Source organism: Physeter macrocephalus, chromosome 19 (assembly GCF_002837175.3).
Source record: "Physeter macrocephalus isolate SW-GA chromosome 19, ASM283717v5, whole genome shotgun sequence".
NCBI lineage: Eukaryota > Metazoa > Chordata > Mammalia > Artiodactyla > Physeteridae > Physeter > Physeter macrocephalus.
In genome coordinates, this window is record NC_041232.1 from 45,623,183 (window position 1) to 45,638,628 (window position 15,446).

Below are 15,446 nucleotides of genomic sequence, written 5' to 3' on the forward strand. Positions count from 1 at the left end.
ATAGGTTTGCAGTGGCTAGTTGGCCACAGGGGTTCTAAGGAGGGTGGCGGCCCCAAGGACAGACATGTGTGCAAGAATCTAGATTGCCTGTTAGAGCAATTGATTACTTAGTGGTGCCCTCCATGCTCCATGAAGTTAACCTTTATCAGACTTAAGGCTAGGACTATTACATATGGATGAAATGCAGCGTCTTAAAGACATTCAAAGCTTACTTAAAGTGTCCCTTTTACCTTGAGGAAGAAGAGATTGTATTTCTTTCCTCCCGTTAATGTTTTTATTTTTTGTTTCCAAATCTGATGCTTTCAAGTCATTATCTTTGAGTAGTTATAGCATTTCCAACACTTACTGTCAAGACTCTTTAAGATAACGTGCAAATACAGCAGGCAACGTAAGATTCTCTTTCCTTCACTGACGCCGGCTCAGTTATTGAAATCATTTATTAGAGGGTTTTTCCCGTTTCCCTTTTCTCTCTCATTCTGCTATAAATGCAGTTACAACTTTTAACGTGCTTACCTTTATAGATACATTGATTAATGGGATGGCTATAGATCCACTTGCAGGCTAATTTGTTATTAAATTTCACATCCAGTGTGACCCTGGTTATGTTAGAACAAGGATTCTCAAAGTGTGGTCCCTGGGCCGGCAGCACCAACATCACCTGAGCACTTGTTAGAAATGCAAATTTTTGGACTCCATCCCAGACCCGCTGAATCAGAAACCCTGGAGGTGGGGCTCAGCAATTGGTGTTTTTACAAGCCTTCTAGGTAATTCTGATGTTCATTCAAGTTTGAGAACGAGTCTTTCAGAGTAAGTAAGTCTAGTCATATCTTCAAATCCACACACCAAGAATGCTTAAAAGTTAATATTCCTTAATGTTTCCTCACAAGTGAAATCTTAGAGGGACGCCTATATGTCGGCTGGTAAAATAATATTATTTAATGAATGAACATCTAAATGAATAATATTTAAGTGTGATTTGCCAATGAATTAGGGGGAAAAATCTATGGAGTATTAGACCAAACCCATTTGAATGGAGAGGAAACTTAATGAAAAATGTTCCCATTTTCTAATTATATATTAGACACTAAGACATTTGACAAAGGTTAATACTCACTGACTTACAGACGCACTCGAGACTGACTTATTGTCTTCATTTTAATAGAAACACAAACTCAAGATAGCTATGGGCCATAATCATGAGGCCAATCTTCTTTCTGTGTTATTATTAACTATTAGATGGGAGAGTATAATATTTCAAGAACATAAATATAACATTTAGGAATTTGTTTAAGTGATTCTTAAATCCATTTTTAAGCTATAATCTAAGTTAGGATATTATGCTTCATTGGTTTACTGAATATGGCTTAAATAGTATTTTTTAAAAAAAATATATTAAAATTAAAAATTGTCTTCAGAAAATGGGAGAAAAATAAAACAAAGAACCTCTTTAAAACAACCTAGCACCTAGGTAAGTGCTAAGTTTATTAAAGGCATTAGCCAAATACTTTTACTAATATTCCAGGATTGTCATTCTAACCAAATATTTCAGGGTTTGATAATAGTCTCTCTTAGCTCTGAGACTTTTAAAAAATAGCATCAATCCTAAGACTCTTAATCTTTTCATAAGCTTTCCAAAAAGAGCAAATCCCAAACCACAGTGTTTTGAAGCAAACTTCTGATAAAGAATTTGGAGCATTTTCAATAAGAATAACTTAAAATTAAATTTCCAGGAGTGTGCTTTAGTGGAAAAGATTCAAGCTTTGGAGTTAGAAAACTGGGCTTGAGATCCACCTCTGTAATTTACTAGCTATAAGGCCAAGTTACGTAACGCACTGAGCCTCAGTTTCCTCATCTGTAAGTTGGGAGTGATATTAATACCTGCCTCATAGAGTTTTTGTTAATATCAAACAGAACTCTGTGTGTTGATTTTCCAGCCTAGAGACTGGCAAATAGAAAGTCCTTGATATAGACTATCTGTCATTATTATGAAAGAAAATGCAAATGTACGTGAAATAACTTGTAAAACATAAAAGAATGCATAAACGTTGGTTGATATATTAGTTTTTGCCAGAAACAAAGTAAAACAATTATAGTTAGAGGATCACTCCAAGCACACATTTGGGAAATTCAAACCAGTTTGACTACATGACTTTCTTCAGTTGGTGCACTAAAGACTCACGCCAAATCTGAGGAAATACCAAGGTCCTCCACCAACTGATAGGAGAGAAAGCATTCATTACACAATTCCCTAGTAATTCAAAAGAAAGCTGTTCTTGAATTCTGGTATGCTAAAAGACAAGTAACTAAACAGGCACATCCAGATAGCCTACAAGTCTTTCAGAAACATAACTATGGCATTGAGTTTTTTAAGAGAAAAATAAAGATGACCAAGAAAGTGAGTGACAGTGTCCAAATATGATCTTGCCTTAGGTTCTTAGATAATTTCCACGTCACCATTCTCTACTTCCCCTAAAGGAACAATTATAAAATCAAGGTAAACTGATATCACCCTGGAAGACAACTGCCCCGATATCCTTCAACTCAATGAACCCTAGTCTTTCCTAAACACTTCCGAAGTGTAGTATGCTGGGATTATAAAGATGAAAAAAATACAGTATCTGCTCTGGAATTGTTCAATAATCCAACTCTGCAGGACTTAAGAGAAGGACGGGTAATTGTTGAACTGAGTAATTGTTGAAAAAAATCAGGCAAGTGAAAAATAGCAGACAAAGCATCAGCTGAAACATACTCACCTAGAGGAACTTTCATGTCAAACTTATACAGTTATGCACACCTTATAAATAATACCACAGGTAAACCAGTCAGAGAAGACTTAAAGGCAAGGATGCAGAGCTTCTAACAGCTCCGAGGTCCTCAAGTTTTTTGTAGTTATAAACACAAGAGATTATTTGTATACAGCAGCAGTTCTTAAAATGTGATCCATAGACCCTTGGGGGTGCCAGAAATACTTTCAGAGAGTTCATGAGGTCAAAACTATTTTTATAATAATACAAAGATGTTATCTTCATGTTTTTCTGTGTTAACATTTGTCCTGATGGTGTAAAAGCAATGTGGGTAAAACTGCTGGTGTCTTGAATCAAGGCAGTGACATCAAACTGAACTAGTAGTTATTCTTAAATGTTATGTACTTCCAGTTTTAAAATATTGTCAGTTTCACTTAAGAACATATTTGATAAAGCAATAAAAGTATTAATTTTATTACAACTTCACCTTTAATACATATTGTTTAAATAATATGTGTGACAAAATGGGAAGTTCTCCTGTGTAGCAAAGTATAATGGTTGTCTTAAGGAAAAGTTCTTGTGTAACTGTTTGAGTTACAAGCTAAGCTAGCCATTTTTTTCATGGAATGTGACTCGACTTGAAAGAATGATTGACAGGTATTTTCAGACTTGGATATATGGCAGAAATTCTCTAGACAATGGACTTCGAGAAAAGCAACCGACAGTATTTATTGCCAAGGATGAAATTTGAGCTTTCCAGTGAAAAATAAAATTTTGGAAAACCTGTATTCACCACCATGAACTTGATTTAAACACTTATCTAATGCAATTGGTTGTACTATTAATGGATAATATTTTAAAAAATATTGTATAATGATATATGTCAACATTTAGAAACTTTGTATAATTCAGTGAGGCAATATTTTCCCAATACTAATGTTTGATGATACAAAATCATACATGGGTAAAGGATTCATGAAAAATTCGAGGCAGACCAATGGATTTTAATGTACCAGAATACAAAAGTTAATTAGTATGACTTCATACACTGCAACTGATTATAGGGAAATACCACTTTTTGAGTTTTGATGTAATATCAAAAAAGAATATCTAAATTAGCTGAAACGGCTACAGAAATGCCCTCTCTTTTCTAACTACATGTCTGTCTGGGTCTGGATTTTCATATGTTCCTATCAGAGCAACATATTACAACAAACTGAACGCAGAAGCAGGCATAAGAATCTGGTTGTCATCTATTAAGCCAGACATTAACATGATTTGCAAACATATACAAAAATGCCACAATTCTCACTAATTTTCATTTGTTTTGGATAATATAGTTACTTTTCCTAAATTGTGATTTATTCTAACATGTAACAGGCTTATCGTTTTAAATGAATTAACAAATATATTTTTGAAGTGTCTGTTTTTTCATTTCTAGTTACGAATGGTATAAACCATGTAACTAAAAATGTCTTTGGAGTACTCAATATTTTTTAAAGAGTGTACAAGTTTCCTGAAGCAAAATGTGTGAGAATCACTAACGTGGAGTATAAGGAAATGACTCTTGGTAAACATTTTGATTTCTCACTCACACTCTCTGAGGAAGATCTCACAATCATGGCCAAATGTCACATTTGAGCATGAAAGAAAAAGGTTAACATTGCTGTGTTGAATGTCATTGGGAATTGCCGTGGATGATGGTGGGGATCATTAATGGACTTCCTGAAGATCCACAAAAATGACTCTCCCTATAAGCAAGTCCCTCTGGTAGAATTCTCAGGGCATTTATTCTCTGAAGGCCAAAATACTTCTAGCACTGGAGCATAAGGTACTTTGATTTTGTGATACCCCAGGATGTAAAAAAATGATCTCAGTGGATGATCATTTAAAAAAAAAACAACTTTGCATCAAATAATTTTACTTTGCTTTAGTTTTTCAAAAGTTTATAAAGAGTGAGCTTATGATTTTTTTTATAGATGTGTGTTTATGTGTGTATACGTGTGTGTGTGTGTGTAAATATGGTGTCTAAAATTTACTAGCTGAGGGGTACGGACCTTTAAAACATTAAAAGACATTCCATAGCTGTAGGGACAATGCTTATGATAAGAACCAATATAATCATAACTATAGCACACGTGTTACACTTTCCCTTCAATTCTAGCCACTTTATTCTTTTGTTTTTCCTCTTCCTTCCCAGCGAGGTTCTAGCTCAGTACCCTTATTGTAATTGACTCCCCCACACTCTGTCCCTTTTTATTAAGCACCAAAAAGATGTTACTGAACTCTGCACGGAGCATCGCACACACTCATATTTAAAGGTATCCATGAGCAAGGGAAGCCTCGTGCTGAGCCAAGAGTAGGTCACAAGGAGTCAGAAAGCCTCTCTTTTCGTCACTCCCTGCAGATGCCCTCATTTCCTCTTAGAACAAAATCCCTTCGGTTTCAGGTTGAAAACATGGGGGAAAATGCAAATACCTTCAATGTAGTAATAGAGCATTTGTATCCTACTGTGAATGAAGAGCTCCAGGATCTGTTCAGCAGGGATCTGGAAGGAGAGGCTGGCAGAGGTCCCTCCCATGGGGAAGGGAGCTGAAGGATGAGAGGGCCAGAAGCACCAACATTAGTTTCCCCAGGAGTCCATGTAGGGTGGTGGCAGGCGTGCTTCCAGCTAGACCTGGGTTTGACTCTCTGTTCTCCCACTCACTTACAAGCTGGGTGACTTGAGGAGATCTACTTAATCTCATGTAGCATCAACCTCCTCATGTAGTAAATGAAGACAATTGTACCTCCCTTGCAGGGTTGAGTGAAGATTCGGTGAGAGCAAGCATGTGACATGCCTGGAACACAGTAGGTGTCCAATAAATGTCAATTTTCTTTCCTTATTTTATCGGTTTTCATGCATGTTTTGAGATTTGTTACCTTTTAAACGGACAAATGGACCCATTTTTCAGGGACCAACCGGACATTTTCTAAACTCTTCCCCACGCCCCTAATGAGTTTACCTGTTTTAAGATGTTTCACAGTATCTAACAGAGACCACTATCAAAAGCTTCCTTTAAAGAAAGGCAAAGAATAGAGTGTTCATCCTCTTCTCCGTCTTCACGGTCAGTTGTGTCTTCCAGAAATTCCAAGAAGTTAGTGAGGCCTGACCTTCCTCTTTTGCTTCTTCCCTTTTTGTAAAGCATGCCAGCAATCTTTAATCATGCTGCGATTTCTAAATGCCACCCAGGTTTGCTTCTGAAGCAGTTTCAAACAAAGATTTAACCCACAGACACACAAATAGCTGATGTACTTTCCGGAGACTCAGAAGCATTTTGTTTTGCAAAAATTAGTACTTGTTAGCTTTCTCTTTTTATTTCCATATTTATTTCTAGAGAGAAGGATTTCCTTTTGTTATAGATTTTCATAAAAATTCAGTCCTAATTATAGGGAGTTTTTGGTACTGACTTTTGTTGGGGTGATTAACACACAAAGCATTTTAGAACATGTTTTTCTTCTAAAAGAAAAAGAGTAGAGGGACTTCCCTGGTGGTGCAGTGGTTAAGAATCTGCCTGTCAATGCAGGGGACACGGGTTCAAGCCCTGGTCCGGGAAGATCCCACATGCTGCGGAGCAGCTAAGCCCGTGCGCCACAACTACTGAGCCCACATGCCACAACTACTGAAGCCTATGCTCCTAGAGCCTGTGTTCTGCAGCAAGAGAAGCCACTGCAATGAGAAGCCCGTGCACCACAACAAAGAATAGCCCCCATTTGTGGCAACTAGAGAAAGCCCATAGGCAGCAACGAAGACCCAACGCAGCCAAAAATAAATAAATTTATTATTTTTTTAAAAAGAGTAGATATGTAAAGTGCACAGAGTTGACCTATTAGCTGCTTCCTAGGTCACCCAGTTTTCACCTGATTAAAACTAATTTGCCAGAAAAGTTCACTGTTTGAAATGAGAAGATTTGGAAAGGAAGATTAGTAAAGAGAAAATTAGCTGAAATATTGCTCTAAATACTATTGGAGATCATGCTGTTGACCCACCTTCCTAAATGTTTAAAATTAGCCATCCAGTCACTCTGATGGAAGATGAGGGCAGTTAAGAGAGTTAGAGCCAGACAAATGCACGTGGACACAGCCAAGACGAAAACATCCAACAACCAACCGCTAAAAAGTCTAGAGCACGGGCTTTCATCAGAAATGCGAGGAGACCTTAGAAAAGCAAAGTTCCCATCAGATTGTTTCTTTGCAGTGACATTTCTCTGCCCTACCTGCTTTGATGTGGTGATGATGATACCGGAAGTGATGGTGAAGAAAGACAACAGCACAGTTCCCAGGGGCGGTCTTAGGATGAGTAATATGGTAAATTGAGCTGCAAAATAAATGCGATAATCCCAGAGACATATAGGAAGTAAAAAATGGCGAAAGCACCACTTAAAAGAGTGCTCTATTTTTGAATGGTATTTGTTCCTTGGTTGACAAAAAATCTGGATCCTTTTATCTGATAAAATATTTACAACAAGAAGCTCTTTACTGTTGAGACCCAGGGGTGTCTTGTCCATTTTGCCTTACATACCCCTCCTTTCCTGAGCGATGGTCAGATGAAAATGCTGGAGTGAACTGAAATGATGTACGATGCACCATAAAACAAAAACATTCGATGTGGCATTCGATGATGAAGACATAATCAGCTGGACCTGGTGCCTGATGTGGTCAATTTCTTTTGCATTTCCTCCTACCTTAGATTTCTGTTTTAGAGATTTACATCCATTCCTTTCAGATCTCCAGTGCATGCAGTGGAAATCCTCCTTAAGCATTCCTCTCTCTTTCTCTTTTTTCCCTCCCAGTATATTGCATGCTTCCTTTACCCCGTGAGAAATAGGTCTGGCTGTTTTGAGGTGGCTTTCCCAAAGCCGAGTGGGAATATCTTGTTATTTGTTGAACTTCCTACAAGGTTTCCTCTTCATCACGCCCAACGTGCTGCTTGCAAAACATACCACAAATAACCATCCATCACTTTACCTCGTCGTATCATTGCATCTTATTTCTTCTCCTCTAGGTGAGTGAAAATGATGATCTGACTGAGACCATAATCATTGCTGATCAGTATTTGGCCTCCTGCAGAGGTCCATGCAAGCACATGGGCTTTTTGCAAGATGCCTCTGAGCAGATATCAGATGGAGCTCCCTCCCCCATCACCTTCTCGCTGCTGAAAAACTTAATAACTTGGTATTGTTCAGCGAGTCATTCAAGCGAGCAGAGTGGAATTCTACCTGTTCCTCAAGGTAAAGTATCTGCTAGGCTGCTGCAAAGACTGTTAGGCATTCATAGCTCTTTCTACGTGTTAAACGCTCATGGTTAGGTGAATGCAAACCTTGAGTGAAAGCTTGGCAACTTCCTGTGTTTGTCTGAAATCATGCACAAATGAAGCCAGTGTGCAAAGCAGAGCTCAACAAATACATTCCTCTTTTTCGGTGGCCATTTTCTAACTCTATTTTTTTTTTTTCCACCAGGAGAGAAATGCCCTGGAAACAGATTAGACACACCAGGAGCTGAAAACTTTAAAGTAAACTTTCACAAATGCTACTACACAGTTTCATAAATGATCACTAAAGGTTTTTTTCAAACATTGGTTGTAATTTCTAGGTGTCACAACCCAGTGAACCATTAAAAGTGAACCGGCTCACTGAACCGAACTGAACAGATGGAATTCCACCCTTGCTCTGCTTGAAAGGCTCCACAAGCAATACAAAGTCTTCTTTTAAGTCCCCTCCTCTGTTGTTGCTTACCTCACCAATGCAAACACGTGGGGAGCTCTCAGGATGGAACATGGCCCCTCAGCTCTTTGTTCGGTTGTGTGGTATTTTTGTTCAAGCAGAAGGGAAGGCAGTCCATTTTGAAACCCTCAGGGACACCCCCATCATTTTCAAAGTCCCAATGTTATTTTCCATTTGTTTCCAAGTGTATGTTAGTAGTTGAATGTTTTGTTCTCTTTTAATGTTGCCCTGAGTTGTCATTCACTTTAATCTGTCCAGATATAGATATACCTTGAAAGTCTGTGTGTGTGTGTGTGTGTGTGTGTGTGTGTGAGAATAGGCCTGAACAACATGGACTAGTGTGTTACTCTCTTTGCCTGACTTTATTATTTAATTTTCACTTCTTTTCAGGAATTGCAGATGAATGCCACACCACAAGACAGATTTCAGCCCTTTCTTGGTCTTCTAAAATCCTGACAGCACAGGGAAGGGAAACTGATATAGATGATTATAGACATGCATTGCTAATCAAAGTGCCAAAGATCCTCTTAGGGGACCAAGAGATCAAAAGGCTGTTTGCAGTCAATTCATTAAGCATTAGTCAATCAATTAGTTAATTCAATATATATGTATGAGGACTAACTAGTGTCAGGCATTATACTGCACATTGTGTGGGATCTAAAATGGAAAGAAGTTCAAGTCCCTAATTTAGGAGCAATAAGCCAGTCAGAGTCAATTATGCATTTGAAAATACATGCCATCCAAGTGGTTCCTTGATTTCTATACTCTGTTCACCTTCCTATTTTGACTCATAACTGGTGCCATGGTCTGTTGACACATGATCAGCATGTCAATATCTTCAGTATTGGGATTTTGTAGATACGTTCATTTTCAAGGCTTATGTTTTGTAAAGCTTTAAACTGATTTTGCTTCTTTGAAAATCAGACCATTTCTTCAAAGCATGTTCTAATAGGGTTTGGGAGACAATGGACCAGAGATAAAGCCAGAGGGGCCAGGATTGGGAGTTTGGGTAGGCACAAAAGGTACTGGCAGGTGGATTGTTGATTAATTCTAGAGAGGTCAGCTGAGGGAGAGATTTGCAAGTAAGAGGACCAGAAACCAGGGAGACAGGCATTGGGGATCAGATACTGAGGTTAGGATTCCGGAACACACAAGGTCAGGGGGTGAAAAAGAAGTTTTTGGCAACATGGGGTCATGAGTCCAGGTCAAACCCCCTCAACAACAAGAGATTAGGAGCCATTCAAAAGGTCTGAATAATAGGCATAGGATATAGACAGAAAGCATGAGTTTGATGTTGAATGATCCTGTGGCTCTCAGCCCTTCACATGGCTCTGAACTAAGACTAGAGCTGGTTAGAGGGACAGGCATGTCTGAGTCTGCAAGATGACAGTTTCTGGATTAGATGAAGGATAGGGCAGAGAATTAAGTATTTTGCGAGAGTATTAAAATACAGTGTTGGAAAGCTGTTGTCAAATCTGGATTTCTGAGTCTATATATTCCTATACTAAACCTCGCAAAGCCATGGTTTCCTTAAGTGTGAAATAAAAATGACACCTATTTCAGGGCGCAAAATATTCAACATTGAAAAATAATAGAGGCAAAATTATTATTTGTTGACATTATTTTTGTTATCACAATCCTCATTAATACCGACCTGGATTTTTTATTCAGGAATTTTATCCTTTTTCCTTTCAGAATGCAACATTATATTCTACAAAGTTAATAGCTTGACGGTTCCCAATGATTTTTTTCTTCCCAGTGCAGTGACTCAATCTCCTTTCAGGAAGTCTTTGCTTGTTTTGTTTATTAGGCCTGATAAGCAGCGATAATACTTATGAGGAAATATATTGAAATATCCTATATAAAATACATATTTATAATATGTTTTAAAACCCTGTATAAAATCTTTCTAAGCTCACACTCAGAGTTGCCCATCTAGTAACATTGATTGCAGGTCCAGGAATTGGACTGTAAGTCTAGGGAGAGCAAATCTAAATCCTTCTCTATCTTGTTCTAAGTATGACTCATCATGGGGCAAACATTTTACATTGTCACCTACCCCAACACCACACAAAAATGAGTTCTTAAAGGATTCTGTGTATTTCCTCTATGGAAATAAAGTTAATAAGGTTTTCTTTTGTGTGTGTGGTCAGGACTTAAAATAATGGATTTTCAACTGTGGAATCGTTTAGAAAATATTTTAATTTCAATATTATTTTAACTACTCCCCATGAGTTGTTATGGATAAAACAACCATATGTGGAAGACTCCTGAGGCAGAAACTGATGAATACCATTACAAAGGAAAAAAATCAATTTTCTTCCCTGTTCGTACTGGGCTTCCATAACACTTTCTTTAAAATATTAAAATAACATCAAATAAAGGGCAAGAGCCTTTCTTTCTAGCCTAGATCTGAGCCTGCATTTTCATAGGCTCTTGAGAAATACTTTTGAATGTGCCTTTCTCTTTTTCCATCATGTTTGCTTGCATTCTCATTCTTGCTGCTTATTCCTTCCCACTGCCAGATCTTCAACAGCATTACTCAAACCCAATTCTGAATCCTAACTTACTTATATTGCCTATATGTTAGTGTCACATGGAGTGTGAGATTAACTTGGATCCTGGTGACAAAAGGCCATTGTCCTAAAAGCTACCATTAGTCTGTGACTGGCTCCACGATCAGACAAAATTACAAAATTCATTCATCTATTGATTAACTAAGGTTATCTCAGAATTTTATGCTTTTACTTGGGGGACAATGGAGCTGTAGTAAACTGGTTCCATGGGCATTTTCTCAGTGCTTGATGTGGAGTTGGCAATATCTTTACAGTTGTAGATTTTCCCCACCCCACGGGCTTTGGGCTGAAGGGCAGAGTAGTGAGAAGTCTTATGTCTCCTTTCAGGATTGGTGCAGGCATTGCAAGGTCTAAGAGTGGATGGACACTTAGGAAGGAAGGAGCCAGTTGTACTATGCTCAAGCCACACTCTACTGCGCAGAGTTCCTCCTCAACACATCTTACAGTATCTTAGCCCCATGCTGTCATCTCTGGAATGCCTACTTCTAATCCCTCATTTGCTTCCTTCAAGTTCAGATATTGTCTCCCTTGCAACACTTTCTCACGCACCCATTTGCTTCAGCTCTGAACAAATCTAATTGCACATTTCTCTGTACTTTCGTAGCAGTTATTTATGAATCTTTCTCCTCCACTCATCCGTGAGCCTCTTCACAAGAGGTTCTATCTAATCTTATTCATCTTTGGAAGGCAGAGTAAGTTGGTGGTTAAGAATATGGACTCTGGAGTTAGCAGCTTTGGGTGAAACTTCCACTCCTCCACTTACTGTGTGACCTTGGAGAAGATGTTTAGCAACTCTGAGCCGTAGTTTCGATATCTGTAAAATGGCTGTTTGTAACACTATGGAAGTTGCTTTCATAATTTAAAAAAATCCGCGTAAAGCACTTGGCACATAGTAAGCCCTCAAGTACCATGACCCCTTATGGATTATATTATTTTATATACTTAGTGCTCAGCAGTGTCTGGTTCACAGCAGGGCTGCAGTACATGTTCTGTTTCCCTTAGCTCATGTCATCCTTAGACCACATAGTAAAAAAATATGACTTCAAGAGGCAGCTTATATATTTCTTTCACTAAAGGATGGGAAGGACTGAGGATGGAAACTTTCTGTGGAAGACAGTGGAAAGGAAATGAAAACTGAAGCACTAAAACCTGAATTCATTTTTAACATTGCCAAGAGTATCACCAAGCTAAGAGATCGGGGAGTTACAGACCCTCAGTTCCAACTTTTGGTTGGCTTCTCATTCACTATATGAATCTAGAATCATCTTCTGACTTTTTTTTTTGTAGCTCTGTTTTAATACACATAAAACAGATATTCAGTGCTAACTTGCCTTCTCTTGATGTAAAGCAAGCAGAGCACAACACTCAGCCTACTTTATTATCAGTCCCCTCCTGCTCTAACAGCAGGGAAACTGAGATACAAGTCTGGGGACTTGATCAAGGTCACAGTCAGTGGCAGAACAAAATTAAAATTCATGTTCCCAGAGTCCTTTCCATGCCATTGCTTCACCTACTGACCCATGGTGCTCTACCAAGAATACTTCTGATTAAGTGAACTTTCAGGTTTCAATAACACAAAACCTTGGCAAGGACTTTAGGTAACAAGCTCATATCATATACTCCAGTTACTTTTTGGCAAGAACTGGTTGTCTCATATATACGTTGACTTAATTGCCTCGTACAGGCCAACACAAGAAAATGGTGTGTTTTCAATGTTGAAACAAGAGTACGAGAGCTTAATAAAGTCTTTATTTGAAAAATAAGGAGGGCAAATGACAGACGCCTTCCTTATAGACTGTACAGTCCACTATCAGGAACCACAACCCTTTTTGGTCACTGCTGTGGTTTCAGAGCCTAGCACAGTGCCTGCATATGATATATGTTCAATTGATATGGAATAAATGAATGAACAAATACCTCAATGGAATTGAGGAAATTCCATTTCCTCAGTGGAAACCTCAATACTTCAGGTGTAGTTGAATAGCTTCCCATACTTTGGTGCAATATTACCCTAATACTAATATGGTAGATTTTCCTATATCCAGTGTTTTTTAAAAAATTTGGTGTGCGTATATGTAATAGGATGCTAAAATTTTTGAGCAAATTTTCACAAGACAATAGATGTGGCACAGCAAAGTGAGGTGCTGAATCAAAATATGCGTGCTTTAAAGCAGGAGGTTAAGAGCTGGTTTCACAGATTTGGAGCTTGACACTAGGGGGACACTGACCCACATGGAGAATGTAACAGTGTTAAGAGAGAGGAAAGGAGAGAGCGTTTTGAGGACTGTTTCTCAGGGAACACTGCATTGACAGCCTCCTCTTCCCCTAAGGGAAGGTGGCTGGAGACATACCTGTCCTCACACAGAGTAAGGAAGAATGTCAATGATCACTTGGTGAGCTGGTTGTCCTTCCTCTGATTTTGAGCCCAGAGTGGACAGAGTCTGATTTCAACCCAGGAAATCAGGGAGTAGACAAGTTGTGTTAGAAAGATGGTTGAGCAACTGAGCAGAGTTGTCTCTGTTGCATCCAGAAAGTAACTTCTCTCTCTTGCCAGAAGTTCAAAGAGGCAAACCCCAGGGACAAGAGAGAGACTTGATGTATGAATGACCTGAAGCCATTTTATGTCTTGGCAAAGAAACTGGCCTAGAAGAGGCAATGGGACTCCAGCAGAGAAAAATCTCTATAGAATGGACCGTCTGAGAACTGGGGTCCAGGTGGGGCATTAGGGGAGGGGAGTTCAAGGTGAAGCATAAACTAGAGATAGAGTTGGAGGGGACTGGTAGGGGACTTGCCAAATTTAGCTACTATAACCTCCATGAGAGAAGGAGTGAGCTTAGACATCTTCCAGACACAGGTAGCATAAAGTAGCATAAAGTCAGATTATAGCAATACCAATTCATGAAAGAAACTTCCCTGCCACCTTTCTGCTTTCTAACCGCCTATGTGGCAACCCAGGAGGGGTTAGAAACCATAGCCAGTGAGCAGGGCAGCAGGAGTAGAAGAGCTGTTCTGGACAAAGAAGAGTGTCCTGCCTTCTAGGTGGCAGGCAGCTCTCCTGAAACTGGCCCAGCTGGTGGACGGGAGAGAATTTAACTCTAAATCAAGTTCAGAATTTTGCTAATTACCAGCAATGAGCATATGACTATTGATTTGAGACTGTTTTGAACCTAAGGTGAATTTAAAAGCATCTATTTCTAAATAGTAAACACAAAAGTAAAGGGATGTTTTGAAGAGGGAATTTAATGGCAGGGGAAACTTTCCCCCATTACGTACATTTTAAAGGGGAGGGGAGATCAAAATAAAATTACATTTGGGTTCTACCTCATAAGCTGAGCATGGTAAAAATAGCAGATAGAGTTCTCTTGATTTCATTTTGTAGGTCCTTTTGTAAGCTTGGACAGAGCCTTCATATTAAAAATATACAATTTTGTTAGCACCCATGGGGGCGCTGCCTACATTTTAAGGGCACAGATCTGGGGAGGCGGCCATGGTTTACCAACCCTACTCCCTGGTTGCCAGATTAGTAAGAACACGTCGGTCTGGCTGGAATCAGAAGAAAGGGCTTGAAAGAGAATTAGAAATCATTTGGTCTTACCCATCTAATGTCTGCATTTTCTCCATTATACACTGGGAAAAAAAAAAAAAGGCCAATCCACTGATGATCTTATTTTGTATTTTAGAGCTACCCTAAGCTGGATTAGTGTCTACCAGCTGGTGAAAAGCACTTCTTATAATGCAATTTGTGTATATGTTTTATTCTCTCAAGATTTCTCAAGTCTATTTCTACTCCTCCATCTTTCCCACTGACCCATCAGACTTTAAGAGTTGACCTGGCAATGGAGATACTATTATCTTGGTAGAAGTAAGAAGAAAGCGAGAAGGGACAACTAATGTCTGATACACTCTTGGTCATGGAAACGAAGGGGGATCAAGGGAGTGGAGGTGATGTTTATTGAGCATCTACCCAATGCCGTGTGCCATGCAAGTGCTTTCACATGACTGATCTGACTTTCTGTGAACAACAGTTCCATTAAAGTAGATATTCTTGTACATACTTTAGGTAGGAAATGAGAGAAGTGACTTGCTTAGCATTGTGAATTCAGGACAATCATATCCAAAATCCCTGCTCTTTCTGAAATCCTATACAGCTTCCTTTGAAACTACATTTTAAAATACATTTTTGAATTTTGCTTGTGACTTCTCTCATTCTTTTTAATCTCCAGACTCTAACCCCATATCAAAGCTGATAGTATTTTTTTTTTATTTTTATTTTATTTATTTATTTATTTATTTTGCGGTACGCGGGCCTCTCACTGTTGTGGCCTCTCCCGTTGCGGAGCACAGGCTCAGCGGCCATGGCTCAC